The 19135-nt window shown below is 38.5% G+C and overlaps 1 protein-coding gene across 2 annotated transcripts in view; it reads right to left on the reverse strand.

The window, feature by feature from the left end:
- The window catches only part of LOC130919915 (trinucleotide repeat-containing gene 6C protein-like), a 310124-nt gene that overhangs the window by 213611 nt on the left and 77378 nt on the right, over positions 1-19135 (reverse strand). For both annotated transcript variants that reach the window (XM_057842553.1, XM_057842550.1), the window contains exon 3: positions 15052-15175. The gene's annotated coding sequence lies outside the window, so the exon portion shown is untranslated. The remainder of the gene's footprint in view (positions 1-15051; positions 15176-19135) is intronic.

Raw genomic sequence — 19135 nt, forward strand, 5'->3', positions numbered from 1 at the left:
AATGTGACAGTAATAAAAAAAAAACAAAAAAAACAATTAAGCGATGCATATGAGGTAGATATCCATGACTTTTTTACAGACACAAAATTTTTCATTGTGACGTAATTTGTTTAAAAGTTTAAAATATGCGAGTGAATAATTTTCGTTTATTTATTTATTTTTTATTTTTTAAACTAAATATTAGACATCAATTAATGATTCTAAGCTAAAAATGAGACATTTTGAATAATGAATTACTTATTTTTTTATGGTTAGGTTGAAACAAAAGCGGTTGCGCGACGTCTGTAAACGTTTTTTTCAGGGTAAAACGGACAAATTAAAAATAGTTTGGAGGCTTAGTGCGCCATGAATCTGCTATGTCAGCATTCAGACATATTGTTCTATCAAACACAACAGGTCTTGTGGTTTAAAATGCAGCAGTTTATTTTTAAAGAGTGCAAGAGCAGAAACTGCTTTTTTAGTCTTGTCTGTGTTTTCCGCCATATCAATAGTGTTTCAGGCTCCACATACAGTACAAGAAGCATTGTATGCTGTTCGGTTATTTTTCATTTTAACAGCAATCACAATATGAGCCATTTTATTCTACAATAACAATTCACCAAATATTTTGTGCATTTATAATGATTTGATTAAAAAATGTATTAAAAAGAGAAAGTTATTAATAATTGTTTTTGTCAGTGGCTGATTCCTCCCCATTGTAGTAATAGTGGCTATGTGTGTTTACTAACACTTAAAAACCATTAATTCACTTCCGTTGACAGAGATAGATGTCCAATCTATTTGAACTGGGAGTTTGGATCATTCACTGTGAGATCTTTCAATTCAATTTGGTGTATCACAATCAATGACAGCCATGCACGACGTGTTTGTGTTGTGTGGTGATTTATCATATTACTGTTTCACTGGTATACAGTGATTTCACAGATTACTTGAAAATTTTAATTACTGATTACTTATTATGCCTCAATAAAGTAATCTAATTATTGATTACTTCCTGATCAAAGCAAGTAACTAAGTTACTTTAAAAGTAATTTATCAGTTACTTTTTACCAATTTTCCGCCCCTTGCTGCCTCAACATAGGAATGACAACGGAAAAAATGTTTCCTAGAATTGAATTTAAAGGAGAAGATCAGAAGTTTTCCACACAAAGCTTAATCTTTGAGTTAACGGGAGTTAGTCTATGAGTTGATTTCAACCATCATCAACTCGCTCTAAAACTAACAAATAACTGAGAAACTAAACTGAATTTGTTCAAATCAACTTCAGTGACTAATTATACCCCTGCCAACTCAAAGATTAAGCCTAACGTCAAAAATTCTAAACTTCCCCTTTAAAATAAAGACCTAGCCATTAAAATCTTGTCCATAATAGTTGTAAAGCAATAAAACAAACTAAAATGAATGAAATAGAATCCAATAAAGTATTTAATAATGGGTCAAAATTATTTTTCTAACAGATCATATGACAAGGATCTTAGAGATGGTCCTTTGCTTTGCTTAGCCAAAATGCAGCTGAGCATGAATATTTAAAATTTCTTTGAACCTAAGCTTTCAAAAGCTTCGACAACAACTGAGCTTGAACAGAGGATTGAACACGAACAGTGTCAAGTTGTATATATATACAGAGTACAGGCCAAAAGTTTGGACACACCTCATTCAATGCAACAGAAATGATGGTCATCAACATGTTTTGTTTTGTGGTATCTCTCCTGGCTCTTTCATTATTTGCGTCCAGACAAGGTAGCTACGCTATCGTTTTGGCCGCACTCTGAGCGCCGCTTACACAGCATGGAAATACATGTGACCCATTTGAAAAAATTAAAAAAAATTTTTTTTATTTTTTTGTGTGTTCTCCGATCAGAAAACTGGACGTGTGATGTCACTCCCAAATGCAACAGCAACATTTCTATTAGAAATGCTCTTCGTACATCACCACAGTATTCTTAATTCTAAAAACATTATGAGGCAATAACAAAATAGTAACGCACAGACACGACTTTAATCAGATTTCTGGTTTGGAAAAATTGTTAGATTACTCGTTACTGATAATCAGTAATCAGATTACAGTAACGCGCCACTGGTATAGGGATATCTAGTGGCCATTTTGTTTCATTGTTTTACAGTTTTTCTTGATTGCTAAAGAACAATTTCTAGATCTCTGAGCACAATGACCAGTTGCCTAAACATATTTAATAAATCAGGCCCCTAGTTGGCTTATCTATACGCACATTTCACCTCAGTCTCCAATTTCACAAAACTCTAAACACATTCACACTTACGCTAAACACTTTCGCACTTGCTAAAACACACTTTGCCCAATCATTGAACACATTCTCATTCACTGAACACATTTTGCTCACACAATGCAAAATGGTAGACTCAGACATCAAAAGTTGAACACAATGAAAGTACGGGCGTCATTGCTTAAACACGGTGATTCAAAATTGAAGACACCTGCCAATAATGAGACAACACCTATATAGGCCAGTTTAGAATGCACAGTTTGCTGAAGGAGCCAAACGGCAACAGAATGGACAGAGGCAGAGTTCGTGTCAGAGGAGGGAGAGGAGCAGGCCGAGGAGGGCGAGGAGCAGGCCAAGGAGGGCGAGGAGGGAGAGGACGAATGTAAGGACGAAGAGCAAGACAACCACGTACAATCATCACAGATGAAATGCGAGCTACTGTCATTGACCATGTCATTGTCCATGGAATGTCAATGAGAGAAGCTGGACTAAGAGTCGACCCAACCTCAGCAGGTTCTCGGTGTCCACCCTAATTCGAGCATTCACAGAACACAACAGGTACGTACTGTAGTTACTTTGTCTAAATTTTTGAAGCCCACAATCTAAATTGTTTTCACCACAGAACCTTTTGTTTGGGGGGATTGGACAGTTCCATTGATGTTTGTATTGTAGATTGTCTTTTTTTGAAGAGTGAATGCATATTTGTTTCTATAGGGTTGAAAGATTGTCACATCATGATAGAAGGACTCCCCTATTACCAGCACAGCAAGAGATCCTCATTGTGGACATGGTCCGGGAAAACAACATCATCTGACTCAGAAACATAAAGGAGAGAGTGATAGCCGACAACGTCAATTTTGGAGGCATTTACAGAGTCAGCGTGGCCATTATAGACAGAGAGTCCTCCGTCGCCAGAAGCTACGCATGAAGCAAGCGTATAGAGTTCCCTTTGAGCGTAACTCGGACAGAATCAAAGAGCTACGTTTCCAGTGTGTGAAGTAAGTATACATACGGGTACACAATGTTGATTGTTCACAGTGACAGTGGGTGTACAAGCTCACTGTACTGCACAGTAGCCCACAGAGTACTGTAGTACTCCTTCTGTGACACTACTCATACTCTATTCATTTCCACAGAGAATCTTGGGGTTGGATGCCATGATGAGACCTCATGAATACATCTTCCTGGATGAGGCTGGCTTCAACCTCACCAAGAGAAGGAGGAGAGGCCGAATTGGCCAAAGAGCAATTGTGGACGTTCCTGGCCAACGGGGGGGAAATGATCTCCCTATGCGCAGCCATGACCTTAAAAAGGCTTCTCCACAGGCATGCTCTCCTTGGATCCTTCAACACCCAGCGTCTCCTCACATTCCTGGGAGAGCTACGGGACATCCTGATTGACCATGAGCAGCGGAATCTTTGTCATCCCCTGGGACAAGGCCGGTTTGCACCACACCAACCAGATAAGAGAGCGGTTCCATATACACCAACAATTCCTCAATGTATGTCTGCCACCCCACTCACCTTTCCTCAACCTCATAGAGGAGTTCTTCACATCATGGCAGTGGAAGGTGTATGACCATGAACCATATAGTAGAGAAAACCTTCTCAGGGCCACGGACCTGGCCTGTGATAATGTAGGGGGATTACATAGGCTGCGTCCGGCATGCCAGAACTTTCTTCCCCCGCTGCCTGCGAGGGAAAACATGGAGGAAGTCAGCGTGATGTCACGATGACGTCACCTCGCTTAGCAACGTGTCGCCATTTTGTGAAGGGGGAAAGCACAGCTAAACATTCCATAGACAAACGTCTGAAATTAATATATTTCAGGTGTGTTTTGCGTCTTTTTTCCTTAAAACGTCTTAAACGTGGCTTACTATTATCACGAGTCACTGCCAACAGACGCAAGGAGGCGATGCAATTTAAAATTAGCGTTTATTGGCTTACAAAGCTGCCGATACAAAGTCGCAGCTGATAGCTGGATAAACAAAGGAATAGCTTGCAGTGGAGTTCGGAAACATCTACAACTACCTCAAAGTCACCCAGTAAATTGACCTTTATCATTTACGTGGAATATGTACTGTGTGGAATTGAGAAAATTGGTAGGATATACGAAGTGATTATTTCTGCCGTAACCGGTAATTTGCCTCCAATCGTTATTTAGCCGTGAGCACGTCACGGCAAAATAACCAATTCCCACCAGGCCAATAATATACTGATTGACTAATCAGAGCAGTTCACGGCAAAAGTCTTCTTTTACTGTTCGATTAATTGCTCTCAGCCATTTGTTTCTCCTTTTCTTCTCACGTGGAAGAATGAAGAACTTCAAATGCGGCTCCGAACTCTTCCTTGTGTGACAACCCGCAACACAGTAACTTTTAGTCATTCCGACGGAAAAAAAGACTGCAAATAAAATGAAAGTTAAACGTGTTTGTATTACAATGCACTACAGAGCAACTGCTTGTGACTCGTCTTTTGCCCCATTGTCAATATGACGACGCTTTGTTGTGGCTGGTGATGTCACTAAATGCCCGGATGTCCGACTTCTATAGATGTGGATGAAGTCCTGTGGCCTGACCCCACCCGACGACGTAATGCGCAGGCCCGTGCACAGTCCGCCGCACAGCCCCCCCCACAGACCCTATAGTACCTCTTTACTGTACATACAAGAATTTGACATGTATCCCCATGTATGCTTTTGTTCGGTTTTGAAATATTTGTTTTGAGAAAAGTACGTTCGTACAGGTTATCATCAATAAAATGGGTTCAATTCCTCTAAAAATAATCTGTGACTTACTATTGATTACTATACAGATGTGATTACTATACAGATGACGTTGTACTAAGAACATCACACCCTGAACATTGTGTTTTCAATTTTTATTGAAGTGTGCGATAGATATCCAATATTGTTTAAATTGTTGCAAGCTGTGAGGACCATTTTGCTGTCAAAGTTTGGTTTGGGCCATTGGAGCAAAAATTTTGCGGTGAAAGTTTGGGTTTTGTGGTTGAAAGTTTGGGTTTTGGATTGAGAGTTTCGTTTTGCAAAGGGAATGGGAGTTTTTGTGGAGCTAGCTTGGGAATTTTTTGTGTTTAGAGTTTAGAGAAAACGGAGGGCAGTTTCCTGAAATGTGTTCTGACATTCGAGAAAAACTAAGAATTTTTAGTGTTTGAGTTGAGTTGAATGTATTTTGTTAATAAAGGGTTACCCCAAAAAATTAACAATCCAAAAAAACCAAGAGTGATAGAAGAAAAATATTGAATTCATAGTAATTGAAACAATGAAGCATGCCATTGAAAAAAATAATTACTGAATTTTCTTTTTAAAAATGAAGTCCTTTAAATGGGGTCCTCTTGCATATTGGCACACATGAGCAAGTCGTAGGAAGTTGGGACCGTGACATTGAGCTAGTAAACAATGTGCCATTTTAATAACCAAGGTGAATTCAGGATGAAATTCACACTATCCCAGCTCAGATGAGAAATCAGCCGAAGAACGTCATTAAAAAAAGATTTTCTATCATTGCTTCTCAAATGGCATGTTTTAAGGATTTAATGACTATAAACTTTTTTTCTTCTATCAGTCTTGATTTTAGTGGATGGCTAAAAAGTTCTTTTTTTTTTCACCCTGTACGTGATTAAAATTGATAGAAGGAATTTTTAACTATCTAATTTATTATGATTTTGGTTATATATGGTAGATCATCATATTGCCCACCTGTAATGCTTAGTGCCTCCCTGCATCCGGATTTGGTTACAAGTGGCTCTTGATCTTCGGTCAGCCTTGGCTCATCATATCTTAAGTGAATAAACCGCATGGTGATCTTTTGTATAATTTAGCTCCTTGTAAGGTGAATGCAAAGTACAGAGGCACTATCAGAAGCCTTGTATGTAAACAATTTACTTAGTTTCATGGTTTCACACTTGTAGGAGGCACTCTAGAGATCCAATTTTTTGGATAGAAGCAATTAAAAAGTCAATTCTCCATGATGCGTTTATCTTAGAACTCCCATGGAGTCATCCGTGTGATGCATCAACATAGGCCCAGTCATCATGTTTTCAGCTTTAATTGCATGAGATTTGCCCGTGTGCGTTCCTTCATGGCAACTCTTTTGTCTCTCTCCATCTCACTCTGCTGTTTGCTTTAATTTGCCCTCCTTTGCTCATGGTTTATTCAGATAAATTGAAAAAGGAAGCTCCGCTAATAAATCAGAGGCCCGTGATGATGAAAAAAAAAAGCCTTAAATAGGATATTAAGATTTATATCGGAGAGCGCGCTTGTACACTGACAAGCACACAATTGCCGCCCTCTTCTCGCTGTCTTCTTTTCTATTCTCTCTCTCTCAAGTCAAATTGCGTGCCGCCTCTTTCACGCGTCTGACGGGGAGGCTTCTTATCAGGGCCGGGCAAGGAAATAAAAATGGGAAGTAAGCGGAAAAAGTGGAGGAGGGCGGTAGGTCAGATAGGAGAGCAGAGAGAGCGTTTCTCTGCTGTGGCCTTTCTGTTATTGGCTCAATGTCCAGGCGTGAATGCAACACACAGCGCTTCATTACGCCAACATATTGGTTACATATGAGTGACAGGCTGTGGTGTGGCATTGTGTGTGCGGTTTCCACATTGCTACTTTGATGCAAAATTGAATTTGTGTGCCTGTACACGCATATGAGCGTATGCACATGTGTGTATTTGAGTGTAATGGTTCTTTGGATCTACACACACACGCACCTTGGAGTGACTTATTTACTCCAGAGGCGATGGGAAGAACTCCTTACACAATAATTGCTTCCCCCCCCTTTTCTCCATCCCCAAGAATCGTGCCTCCTCTTTGTTCTTCAGCGCTTTTATGTAATAAGTTGAATCTATTTGCGAGAGGAACAATGTACCTGCATTCATATGAACAAATATATCTGCTTGACTTTCTATGATCCTGCGTAAATGTAAGAAAACATTCGAGTTTAAAACCGCGCAATTATGTCAGCTTGGTTGGATGTGTGTGTTTGGTGCCTATAATTTGTTGCGTGGGAAAAATAAGTGTGATTTGGAATATCATGCATCAATTTTCTATGTTGTGAACAGCTCAAGAGTCAATACAAATGGATTGTACCAGTACTGTATTGAACCCATGCTCACTGCTTACACGGTGAGTAAATAGATATCCATTTTGTTGAATGTACTGTAAAAAGCATTAGGCAAATTGTTGCAATATTCCTCGAAAATCATTAGCGCATTTTCTAATGTGCACATCGTAATGTTAAACAACATAGGAGGGAAATCAATGACCACGTGTGTGAGTAATTACTAGTGCAACAATGCCGCTTCACAGAGAACTGCTCCAGTCTTAGCTCTATTAGGCAGGTGACTAATGCTTTTAACTGTGGTTCCATAATTAAAGACTGGGTACAAATGAACACTCAAAGTCGGCACAATACTTGCGATTAAAGGTCGAACACAAAGCTTTTGCAGTCGCCGCGCTTGATGCGGGCAATTAATTGAAAATGCAAATACGCGTGCTGACGAAGAAGGAGAGTGCTGGGAGGAAAAAAGAATATCCTCCACACTTTGAAAGGCAGAGGAGATGCGGGATGATCTTTGTATTCTTTTCACGGGGCAATCAAACCAATCAGATAGGAAGCAGAGGGTGACCTTGCATAACACACACAAAAACACAGCTAGAATGAAACTCACTCGAGGTGTAGGCCTCTGCCAAGGCTAAACAATCCCAATGTCGATTAAGAACTTGTGCGCCTCTTCAATTTTCTAATTTCAATAAAACCTTCTTGTATTGTGAATTTTTGAGCAATCCTTTTTAAATTTGTTTTTACAGTAATTAATATATGCAAGCATCATACCCGAAATTTACAGGTGTGTTCCTTCACACGCAACCTGGCAATGCTGGCTTTAGTGGATGAACAGGTAGAAGCAGTGTAAATAAGAGGGGAGAAGAAGCCTATCTTCTGTTAGAATGACTGCATCACTGCAGTTAAGTTGATTAATATTATGAGAGCTAGTAACTCATTCACTCTCAGCCATTTTTCACCAGTGCAACCCCCTTCGCTCAAGGCCGTTTTACTGGAATTTGACTAATTTAACAAGGCCCACAGATAATTCTTTTCTATCACTATATAAACATGGAACCCACCAAAAGAAAGATTACCGGTAGACTCTCTTCTTTCAGCAGGAAAAAAAAGTTCATGTCTTTTTCCATTCTTTAGAAATCTGCATTAGAAAATTGCTTAGTTTAAGCAATTTTCCAATTTCTGATGAAAAAACAGAAATTGAGCTGTTTATGAAAGCATACATTTCAAACATAACTTTGACTTAAACACAGCCATTTTTTTGCTTTAGTTACATCCCAAACATCTGAATAATGTTTTCCTTTAACAAAATAACAAACAACAAGACAAATAGCGCTTTTGATAGCAAAGTAACAATTTATTTACACATAACTAAACTATTGCTGAGAGATGAGGCTGTTGTGGCAGCGACAGCCGGGGTAAACTTTTCCCTCATCACCGCCTGTCTCATCAAGATGGAGTGACCACTGCCTCGTGGCGGAGTTCGCTTGGGGAACTTTTGTGGGGCATGTTGTGTTCCTGGGGGGGAACTGGTTTGGCCATGCGCGTTTCCGGCTGAGTCGCGGGACACTGGAGAGTCGCGGGGGACGCGAGCGGGCGAGCATGGCGGCACGGGCTCTGCTCGGCGAGCAGCACGGACTCAAGAGCATCGTCTGCTGCACTGGTGGTCCCGGTCGTTTTGCACGGTCGTCCACCGCCTGGCATCCCGGGCTTCCTCCTGGTTGTTCTGCTCGGTCGTTCGTCGCCTGGCATCCTGGACGTCCTCCTGGTTGTCGCACTTGGTCGTTCGTCGCCTGGCGTCCCGGATGTCCTTCCGGTTGTTCTGCTCTCACTTCCCGCGCCTGGCGACCTGGACGTCCTCCTGGTTGTCCATTCGGTCGTCTTCCATCGTCACCCCGGCCGTTCGTTCCATTGAATCAGGTTGCGGGTCTTACCAAATGCGCAACTTCCCTCCAGTGGCCAGTTTTATTGCTTTAAAATGGATTTTCAGCATTGTGCTTTGGAGCGAAGTTGCATCAGAACCTAGAAATGTCTCTTGTGAAAAAAAACCTAAAAGACGTATAAATATGTTTTTAGGACACTGAAACAATTAAAAATAGAACGTATTTATAAGTTTTTGGGAGCAAATGAGGTAAGAGGGATTATTACGCACGGATATTAGAGGATAATAAACATAATATGAAAGGAACATGGAAGACACCAAAAAAAATATAGGAATAGGATAGGATTATTCATCATGGATGTTGAGTGTGGTGTACCCCAGGGGTCAGTTTTAGGCCACAAATTCTTTCTTTTGTGTATAAAAGATTAGAGGTGGGAATCTTTGGGCACCGAACAATTCGATTATGATTCAGAGGTTACGATTCGATTATAAATCAATTATTAATGCACACTGCCCCCCCAGCTGTTAGCTGCTTTAAATGTTTCGTACATTAGTTACAAAAATTGTACAAAAATAGTCTCGCCGCGTAGAAGAAATTTAAGTAACACGGTAGTATTCATCGAGTGACAATCTATGTCATCACCCCAAGCGTCCATAAAACATTGCGCCCTCCGTAGTTCAAGACGTACTAAATACTAGAGGTGGGAATCTTGGGGGACCTAACGATTCAATTACTATTCAGAGGCTCCGATTCGATTATAAATCGATTATTGCTGTACTCCCCGCATTTAATGTTTTGCACATGAGTTCCAAAATTGTTCAAAAATCCTCAGGTTAAACCAAACTAATATTTCAGCAACTAGTTAACAGTTAAATAAAATACTCATGTCCCCATTCTGTATCAGCAGCTTTAAATTACATTCAATTAATTTTGTGAATCAACCGTTAAAGTTGTTAAAATTGCTCCCGTTATTCCATAATTTCCCTTCTGTCTACTTTCGACGTGAAAGTTTTGAAACTGTTTGAAAGATCGATTCAAGTCAAAATTTTGCTGATTTAGAGTATTTTAGATGAAAAGTTAATAGGTTCGCTTCGAAGGTTCGCTACAATAGCCTTCCAGGCAAGTCTACTGCTTTGAGATGGCAGCTGTTTACTAACGCCGGCAAGTCTGTCATTTTGCGTCTAGTTTTCTATACATGTGTTGCCAACACCGCCGAGTGTCATTTTGCATCTAGTTCTTTATACATGTAATTTCTACCGTAGCATTATGTGGACGTAGTTTGTAGCGGCTGTCGGCAGCAGTCAGGTATTATTGTTTTTTTTTTTTTTTTATCTAGCGGCATGAGTTGAGCCAGAGCCGTAAATTGAGCATTGTCATTACCCGGGTAATGACAAGCATGATGTTTACTCTCGGTCCGTTCCTCAACTGCCCTGTGTTTTAGTTTCGCTTTACTTGACATATTTCAATAATCAGAATTTGGATGTTTGTGAATCATTCTCGAGTCTTCCACGGCCAAATCGCGAATAATCTAAGAATCTAAATTTCGCACACCTCTATAAATGATATGTGTAAGGTTTCTCAGCTATTGCAGTTTGTCTTATTTGCTAATGACACTAATACTTTTCACTCAGGGGATAACAAATTACAATTGCAGGAGAAAATAATGACAGAAATAAACAAATTTAAAAATATGGTTCTGTAATAAAAAAAAAATTAAATTTAGAGAAAACTAAAATAATGTTATTTGGGAACTGTAAAAAGAATGCACAGTTGAAGATAATAGTAGATGGGATAGAAATTGAGAAGGTTCATGAAATCCGTTTTTTGGGAGTAATCACTGATGAAAAAGTTAACTGGAAACAACATATCAAATATATACAGGGCGAAATCTTCCGAAACATTGCAATAATAAATAAAGCAAGGAGGGTATTAGATTTTAAATCACTCCACACTCTATCTATACAGTTCACTAGTCTCTTCTTAATTGCAATACAGTGCCGAGGTTTGAGGTAATAATTACAAAACTTCGTTATATTCAGTAAATGTACTGCAGAAAAGGGCATTACGGATCATTAACAAAGCTAGTTATCAGGATCATACAAACACTATTTTTTAAGTCAAAATTGCTCATATTTCCTGATTTCGTACAATAACAAACAGCACAAATAATGTTCAAAGCTAGGAAAAAAAAAATTACCTCAGAATATTTAGCAGTTGTTTACAAACTATGAAAAAAAACTTACATTTATGGGGGTAAGAACCCAGATATCGGACAACAAGGAAAAGTTTTTGCTTATAAGTATACGGGGTGATACTACTGAAAAAAATTAGTGTGGATTTAAAAGAATGTACAAATATGGGACAATTTAAGAAACTTGAAAATCGTACCTTTATACAAAAATATAAGGATGAGGGAAATATGGATAACAACTAGGGTGTTGTGAGAATTGTCACACATATTGTGAAATGGGATATTCCGGTTATTTTTCCATTTATTTATGTTTTCTGGACTTGATTTATGGACTGGGCTTTTGCGACACTTGTGTATAGGTAACATGTAGGGTTATATGGTGGGGTTGAATATGCGTTAAATAAGAAAGTATATGTGCAAATGTATGGACTGGAACTGATATGTCAGAACTTAAGGACAAGGGGGTGGGAGTAAATAAGTTACTTCTCACCCCTTTTTGAATATTCATATTTTGTTCTTTTATTTGATTATTGTCACTGATTATTGGTACTTATGTATTTAATATTTGAAATAAACATGTTCAATCAATCAATTCTCACAGAGCAGAGAGAATAAATGAACTGCATTGTACCGTATGGTTTGGTTAAACCTTGAATATACAATACTTAATTCTCTTTTGAGAGCTACGATGAGTGAGTTGCTAGCAAATCTGCCTCACAGTACTGAGATTGTGCTGCTCATATCAGACCTGGGGGCTTAGCATTTTCTTGCTGTACTCGTGTAGGATTTCTACAAGTACTCAATTTTCACTCCATCCTCCAAAAAGACACTGAAATGTTTTATGTGACCTCAGACAGCAATCAGGGAAGTAGTCACAGCAATTGTTGTAGGCAAGGTGAAAGCTGTTGTTCTTTTTTTGGCCATGAAAAAGTGCTTCGATTCAGCAGTCCATCAAAAATAAGGTTTTAACTTTAAAATGTTACTTTGTCTTTATATTGTCTTTTTGCAGTAAACTTCAGTTGGGTGTGACAAAAAAACTAGCAAGCATGCTTGTCCTTTATCTATGAAGAGAAATGCACAAGTTAGAATCCTGTTTTCATGTATGTGTAATATACAATCTGTTTTTACATCTGTCGCAGATTTGTCCGAAACATTTAATCTGTGATAAAGGGAATTTCACTTCTATTATACGCAAAGAAAATGTCATTGTAACGATCCACTACGAAAAAAAAACCTGCTGTGAAACACTCAAGTCACTTATAGCAGAAGCATGGAAAAGCTCCCAAAATTTGTGAATGGTAGAAGCTGTCATTCAGTGTTTATCCATTAAGCGCCTCCATATTTCATTTCGATAAATAATTATGTGTTTGGACTCAGTGTAATGCTTTCAAGTTGGAAGGAGAGCTACTGTCACCGTTCTACCACTTGTAAAATATTAATAAATAATGTGCTTTTTGCCACATGTCATTCTCAGACATTGACACGTAGACTTGCCAGTACCACCCTACTCATTCGTATACAGCACTACATGTAATCAATCATTTGTCATCAATCACCAACAATTTGTCACACCAACCCTGCTTCCAGCAGTTTACCATGTGGAGAACTCTTTATTCAAAAAGTAAATCAAAAATATAATACACAAAACGAACCCACTGGCAGAACGCCGCGTGCGTGCTGTTGTCTTGGCGACGGAAAAAGGAAAGCTTCAGACTTGTTTCGATGAGCAGCATACAAAAGGGCTTGACAGCGAAAAGAATCAAGCTCATTAAATTCTTTAGCAGTCAGAAAAATCATCACAAAATTTGGCAACATGAAGTTTAGCAATCATCAAGACATTTATGCTATTAAAAAATACCCATAATGGTTTATTGCATATTTTTGTCAGAATACATATATAAAATTTGTCAAAGGAATAAAATGTTAAACTAAAGTAGTTTCGCATAGGGGTTCATTTGTGCATTCAAGTCCAAAAATCTTTTCTTATGCCTAATTTTATTCATTTTTGCCCATTTTGTAATACCGTAATTTCCCGAATATAACGCACTTTTTCCCCCCCAAAATCAACTTGTAGAATCATGGTGCACGTTATAAACGGGGACATGGATGGAGACAGAAATACATATATATATATAAACCGATTTTTTTATATTGACACGGCCACGTTGTGTTGAAGAAACGTATGCACAGTCCGTTGCCGACCATTATGGTACGTGATGTCACCGTTTTGTTTCGGTAATACTTCACTCTGATCGGCCGAATGATTTCGTCTGTGTTAAATTCTGCTTTTTTTCACTCTTCATAAAGCACAGAATTTAGTTTCTTGAACTCATTTGAGTCAACGTTCATTGCAGCTCCGCAACTCGGACCATAACAAACGTAACAACAGACTTCCTGTGTGTGTCCGTCAACTATATCTGTCCCTCGGGAAACTCAACCCCAAATAACAATAGTTCCTATTGTTAGTGTCTTGTCGACAGCGAGGAGTGCTCTCAGATTTCTGACTTACATTCTCACTTTCATTTTGCCGTATCAAACAATGGAAGAAACATTTATTCATCATGATGAAACCAGCAAGTTTACCTTTAAGAGAAAAGTCACATGTTTTTTTTCCTCCTAGATTCTGGTAAGTTGGAAAAGTAGTCAAATCATATTATTACCGTAAATATTGTCAGTTTATGGTAATGTTTTGAACTACCAATATGCTATGCTTGTGCTGTGTTTCACCATTCCGTAAAATGACATTTCTGTATCTGTACACGAGCTGGTTTCTTGTATTCTTCTATTTATTGGTGCTGAAATTAGGGTGCGCGTTATAAACGGGTACAATTATTTCCCCTAGATTTTACAAGTAAATTTGGGGTGCACATTATACACGGGTGCGCCTTATATTTGGGAAATTATGGTAAACTATTATTATCTTTGTTCTTGTATTTTTGGTAGTAATTTCTGAATATGCGCCCACAGTCGGTAAAGTTCTGAGTGCCAGCCTTTGTTTTAAAATTTCAGACTCTTAATAGAATTATGAAGAACTCCTCGCAAGGTATCAAACTGCTAAATGTGCGGCAAATTTTACCATGATGTACAGTACCCTCCAAGCAGTAAAATCGTCTACTTCCGTCTAACATGACGACTATGTGACTTTTTAGTAAAGGAAAAATTGATATTAAATGTTAATTTATCAAGATCGACAGTCATTTATGTTTCAGGTTGTTTCCTGTATTAAAACTATTTTCAGCAAATTGTCTTTTTCTTTTAATTCGTACATTGCAATTGTGCCACCAGAGGTGAAAATTGGACTAATTTGATTTCAGACATAAAAGCACAATTCTGTGTTATATGTCTGGTTTCCAAATGGAAGCACAAAAACTGTGGTGTACGGCATGATATCTTGGCTGAGCCCCCCAGAGTGACTTATGGACCCATGGAAAATAGGTACTTAACTTCCCTGTCCCTATCGTCACCAGTACACAGTCTTTGTCCTGGAGGTGTTGACCCTCCAGTCTAATGCCAGGAAGCAGGCATTCGCACAGCATGTGTGCCCGGTGACAGATGGAGCATACCGTTGTCAGACCCCTGTTCAAGGGTGCGGGGTCCCTTTTTGGCTCACAGTGGCTTGTAAGCCAATGTTAGTCATGTTAATTAATTTACTTGCCCCACCTGTGTGGTAATTACAGCTTGGGTGAGAACATCCACCATCAGGCCCACTGCCGACAAGTCCACAGGGCAGGCAGGATTAGCATGGCACGTGTAGCCAAAGGCTCAATCGGTGAAGTCGAAAGACCTACAAATAGGGAAAAACAAGAGCATTGTATTACACCATGCCTCAATTTGAACACACAACCATTTTTGCTAAAATTAAGTAACAAATATAGGGGGGTTGATATTTGTTTGAGCTAGGCTAAACCATAGACTTCACATTAGTTGACGGGAAACTGAGTGCGGGACCGCTTAGTAGGGAGCCTATTTTCAAAAACTTAAAATATTTTCAAAACCAAAGGCGCTAGCGATCTAAAGCCAAAACAGGCACCTCCTTGAGGCATATACCGTATTTTTCGCAGTTTTTTTCCCCCATAGTTTGGCTGGGGGTGCAACTTATACTCTGGAGTGACTTATGTGTGAAATTATTAACACATTATTATATCATTTCACATTTTATCTTGGTGTTTTGGAGTAACACTTATGGTTTGGTAAACTTGTTTGCATGTTCTTTATGCTATAGCAGGGTTCACTAAATCCGGACCTCGGTGCCACTTTTCCTGTCGTGTTTTCCATGTCTCCCTCCTCCAACACACCGGAATCAAAATAATCAGGATCATTATCAGGCTTCTAGAGAGGTTGCTGATGACAGAATCATTTGATTCAAGTGTGTTAGGGAAAATAGACGTGGAAAACACGACAGGAAAAGTGGCACAGAGGACCGGATTCAGTGAACCCTGTGCTATAGTTATCTAAATAGCTCTTAATATATGTTACGTTAACATACCGGCCACGTTTGCATTTCGTTGTTGATGTATAATGTAACATTATCATACTACACTTATTCAGCATGTTGTCCTCAATTGCATTTTAAATTTGTCTTTCAAGATGACATATCTGTTCTATGTGTTGAATTTTATCAAGTAAATTTCCTCCAACAAAGCGACTTATACTCCGGTGCGACTTACATGTTTTTTTTCCTCTTCGTCGGGCATTTTATGGCTGTTGTGACTTATGCTGAGGTGCGACTTATAGTCCGAAAAATACGGTATGAGTCTCCATGACCAGCGGCATAAAAAAAATCAAAGTCATTCCCTACTAAAATCCTGATTTTTTTTATATAAATATAACAAAACTAAAATGGATATGATATCATAAGATTCTTGCGCTAGATGCACAAAAATCACCAAATGCAGAGATAATCACCTATATTTTCAGGATCAATAGCAATATTTTAACACATCATATAAGTTTTTTGTTAAGAATGGACCCAAGAGCAGACAATTGAGGGGATGCATACAAGGGTACAAAACGGTCCGTGACAAGTGGTCAGCGGGGCTCAAATAACACTAAACTAAGCGGTGGGCAGAGAGCCAATAAGATAACAAAAAATGAACGGACTCAAAACCTGCACAAGGTACAGGAATCACAAAACAAAAAACAGCTGACGAACAAGCTAGCAAATACAAGGAGCCTTGAAAGTACAAATGTCGAATGGCGATCAGCAAGTTATTATCTAGGCACCCTCTGCTTGTGTTGCCTGTGCTTAAATACGCAGCTGATAAGCATTGGAAGCACCTGCGTCCAGGGAAACACCGCACGCACCGAAATGAGATAATTGACAAGCAGCCGAATGTGACATTTTTGTCCAAAATAGCGACTTTTTTTTTGTGTGCAATTTTGACAGTTTAATTTTTCAACATCTAATAAATCACTCAGAATCATCTTAATTTTACTCAACACAAGAAAATTTTCCATTTATATGTATACAATGACAACTTATTTAGGTTGAATTCTGATGTCACTATTGCCTCAGCACGTCTTGCTGGCTATCTGGCCCTCGTCGTTTTTAGATTGAAATGTTACATAAAATAAAACACCTAAAAGCCCAAAATTTTTGATAAACTAGTGATAAACTAATTCCAATTCACAGCAGAAGCTTGTTTTTCTGTTGATTAGTGTGTAGAATATCCTAGAATGATTTCCTGAATGTATCGATAATCGTTGTATCGCCATATCGTCAGATCATCGTCAACGTGAGCTTTGTATCGCAAATCGTATCGTATCGTGAGGTACCAAGAGGTTCCCACCCCTATTCTATATACATGCAATATCTACCGTAGCATCATGTGGGCGTAGTTTTTAGGCTATCTGCTACTGGAGCCACCTAGCATCGAGTTTTTAACGGCGTCACAACTCCCTTCCCTCCTGCATGTTTTGTCCCTTCCCTCAGGTAGCGGGAAGTCTAAGTGTGCGTAGGCCTGTCGCGATAACAAATTTTAGTGTGCGATAATTTATCTCATAAATTATTGCGAGATGCGATATTATTGCGCCTCCTCCCCAATTTTTAAACCAATTTACAATAACACAGTGAGAATACAGTATATACGTACACCCATTTAAACGCGATAAATGTTTACTCTTAAATGTAAAAATACGTTTTAAGAAATCACAACTACAGTTGTTCCGATCATGTTTTTTTGCTCCCGATCCGATCCCGATCGTTTTAGTTTGAGTATCTGCCGATCCCGATATTTCCCGAGCTGATTGCTTTTTTTTGCTCCCGATTCAATTCCAATCATTCACGATAATTTTTCCCGATCATATACATTTTGGCAATGCATTAAGAAAAAAATGAATACAACTCGGACGAATATATACATTCAACATACAGTACATAAGTACTGTATTTGTTTATCATGACAATAAATCCTCAAGATGGCATTTACATTATTAACATTCTTTCTGTGAGGGATCCACGGATAGAAAGACTTGTAATTCTTAAAGGATAAATGTAACTTTGTATATTGTGACTAAATATTGCCATCTAGTGTATATGTTGAGCTTTCAGTAAATGATACTGTAGCCATTTAACTGTTCTGCCCAAATGCATGATGGGAAGTGCAACCATTACTGTACGTAGTGGTACCAATTGATATATCTTCTGCGCTGGGAAATAACATAGGGTGTTAAGAAAAAGATCAATTACTGCCTTTCTTCTCCCCATTGCTTCCCTCGATATTTCTAATCGTAGGAAGAGGGATTGTAAGGCTTTAGCCAATTAAAAAAAGGCTCCAAAGGCTTCCAAAATTCATTCTACTCATTTTACGCTGCCTTTTAGCTCTATATATAGGTTAAACGGCGCCATTACAGATTGAACGCGACAATGCGTGAGTGGGTCGTGCAGCGCATGCCTTAATTGCATTATATATTTTAACGAGATAAATTTGAAAAAAAAAATTAATTACCGCCGTTAACGGGATAAATTTGATAACCCTACCTTAAGCTTAAACTAAAGACTCTGAATGAGTGTAACATATTATGTCTAACGTTAAATACAATTAGAAAATGATTTAATTAAAAAAAAAAAAAAAAAAAAATTACAAAAAGGCATGTCCAATATTTTTTTGCCGATTCCGATACTTTGAAAATGACGTGATCGGACCCGATCGATTGGCATCCCGATCGATCGGGACATCTCTAATCACAACTAAAAACAATAGACCATGCCTCTTAAGTAAAAGACAACAATATTAATACCGCACAGAAACACAGAATAAACAAAATGTGTTTTTCAAGAAAAAAAAAAAATTACACTTAATAACTTAAGCACTTGGGCAAATGAAAACTTTTCCCCTCATAGCTTCTGCTATGGTGTTCCATAGGGATGAAACCATACACTTAAGTCACGGTTCGGTACGCTTTTCAATACGGGGGACACGATTTTCGATTCGATTCAATACATTTACTGCTCTGAAAAAAAAAACAAACAAAAAAACGATTGTATATATATATATATATTTTTTGCTAACGAGCTAAAATTAAATTGCCATCATATAAACGTGCATTATAGTGCATAATATTTATGAGCTTACTTCTTACTGATCTGAAGAAATTTTGTATAAAAGTGCTGAGAACAATCTTTACTCTTTGTAAAGTGAGGCGGGGCACACTTGATTGCTACAGCTCTCTTAGCAGCTAGGTTTACTACATGAGCAAAACATCCTATTTGTGGTCCGAATCCATCTGTGTCACGTAATGAATT

The sequence above is a fragment of the Corythoichthys intestinalis genome, chromosome 8 (assembly GCF_030265065.1).
Source record: "Corythoichthys intestinalis isolate RoL2023-P3 chromosome 8, ASM3026506v1, whole genome shotgun sequence".
NCBI classification, from domain to species: Eukaryota; Metazoa; Chordata; class Actinopteri; order Syngnathiformes; family Syngnathidae; genus Corythoichthys; species Corythoichthys intestinalis.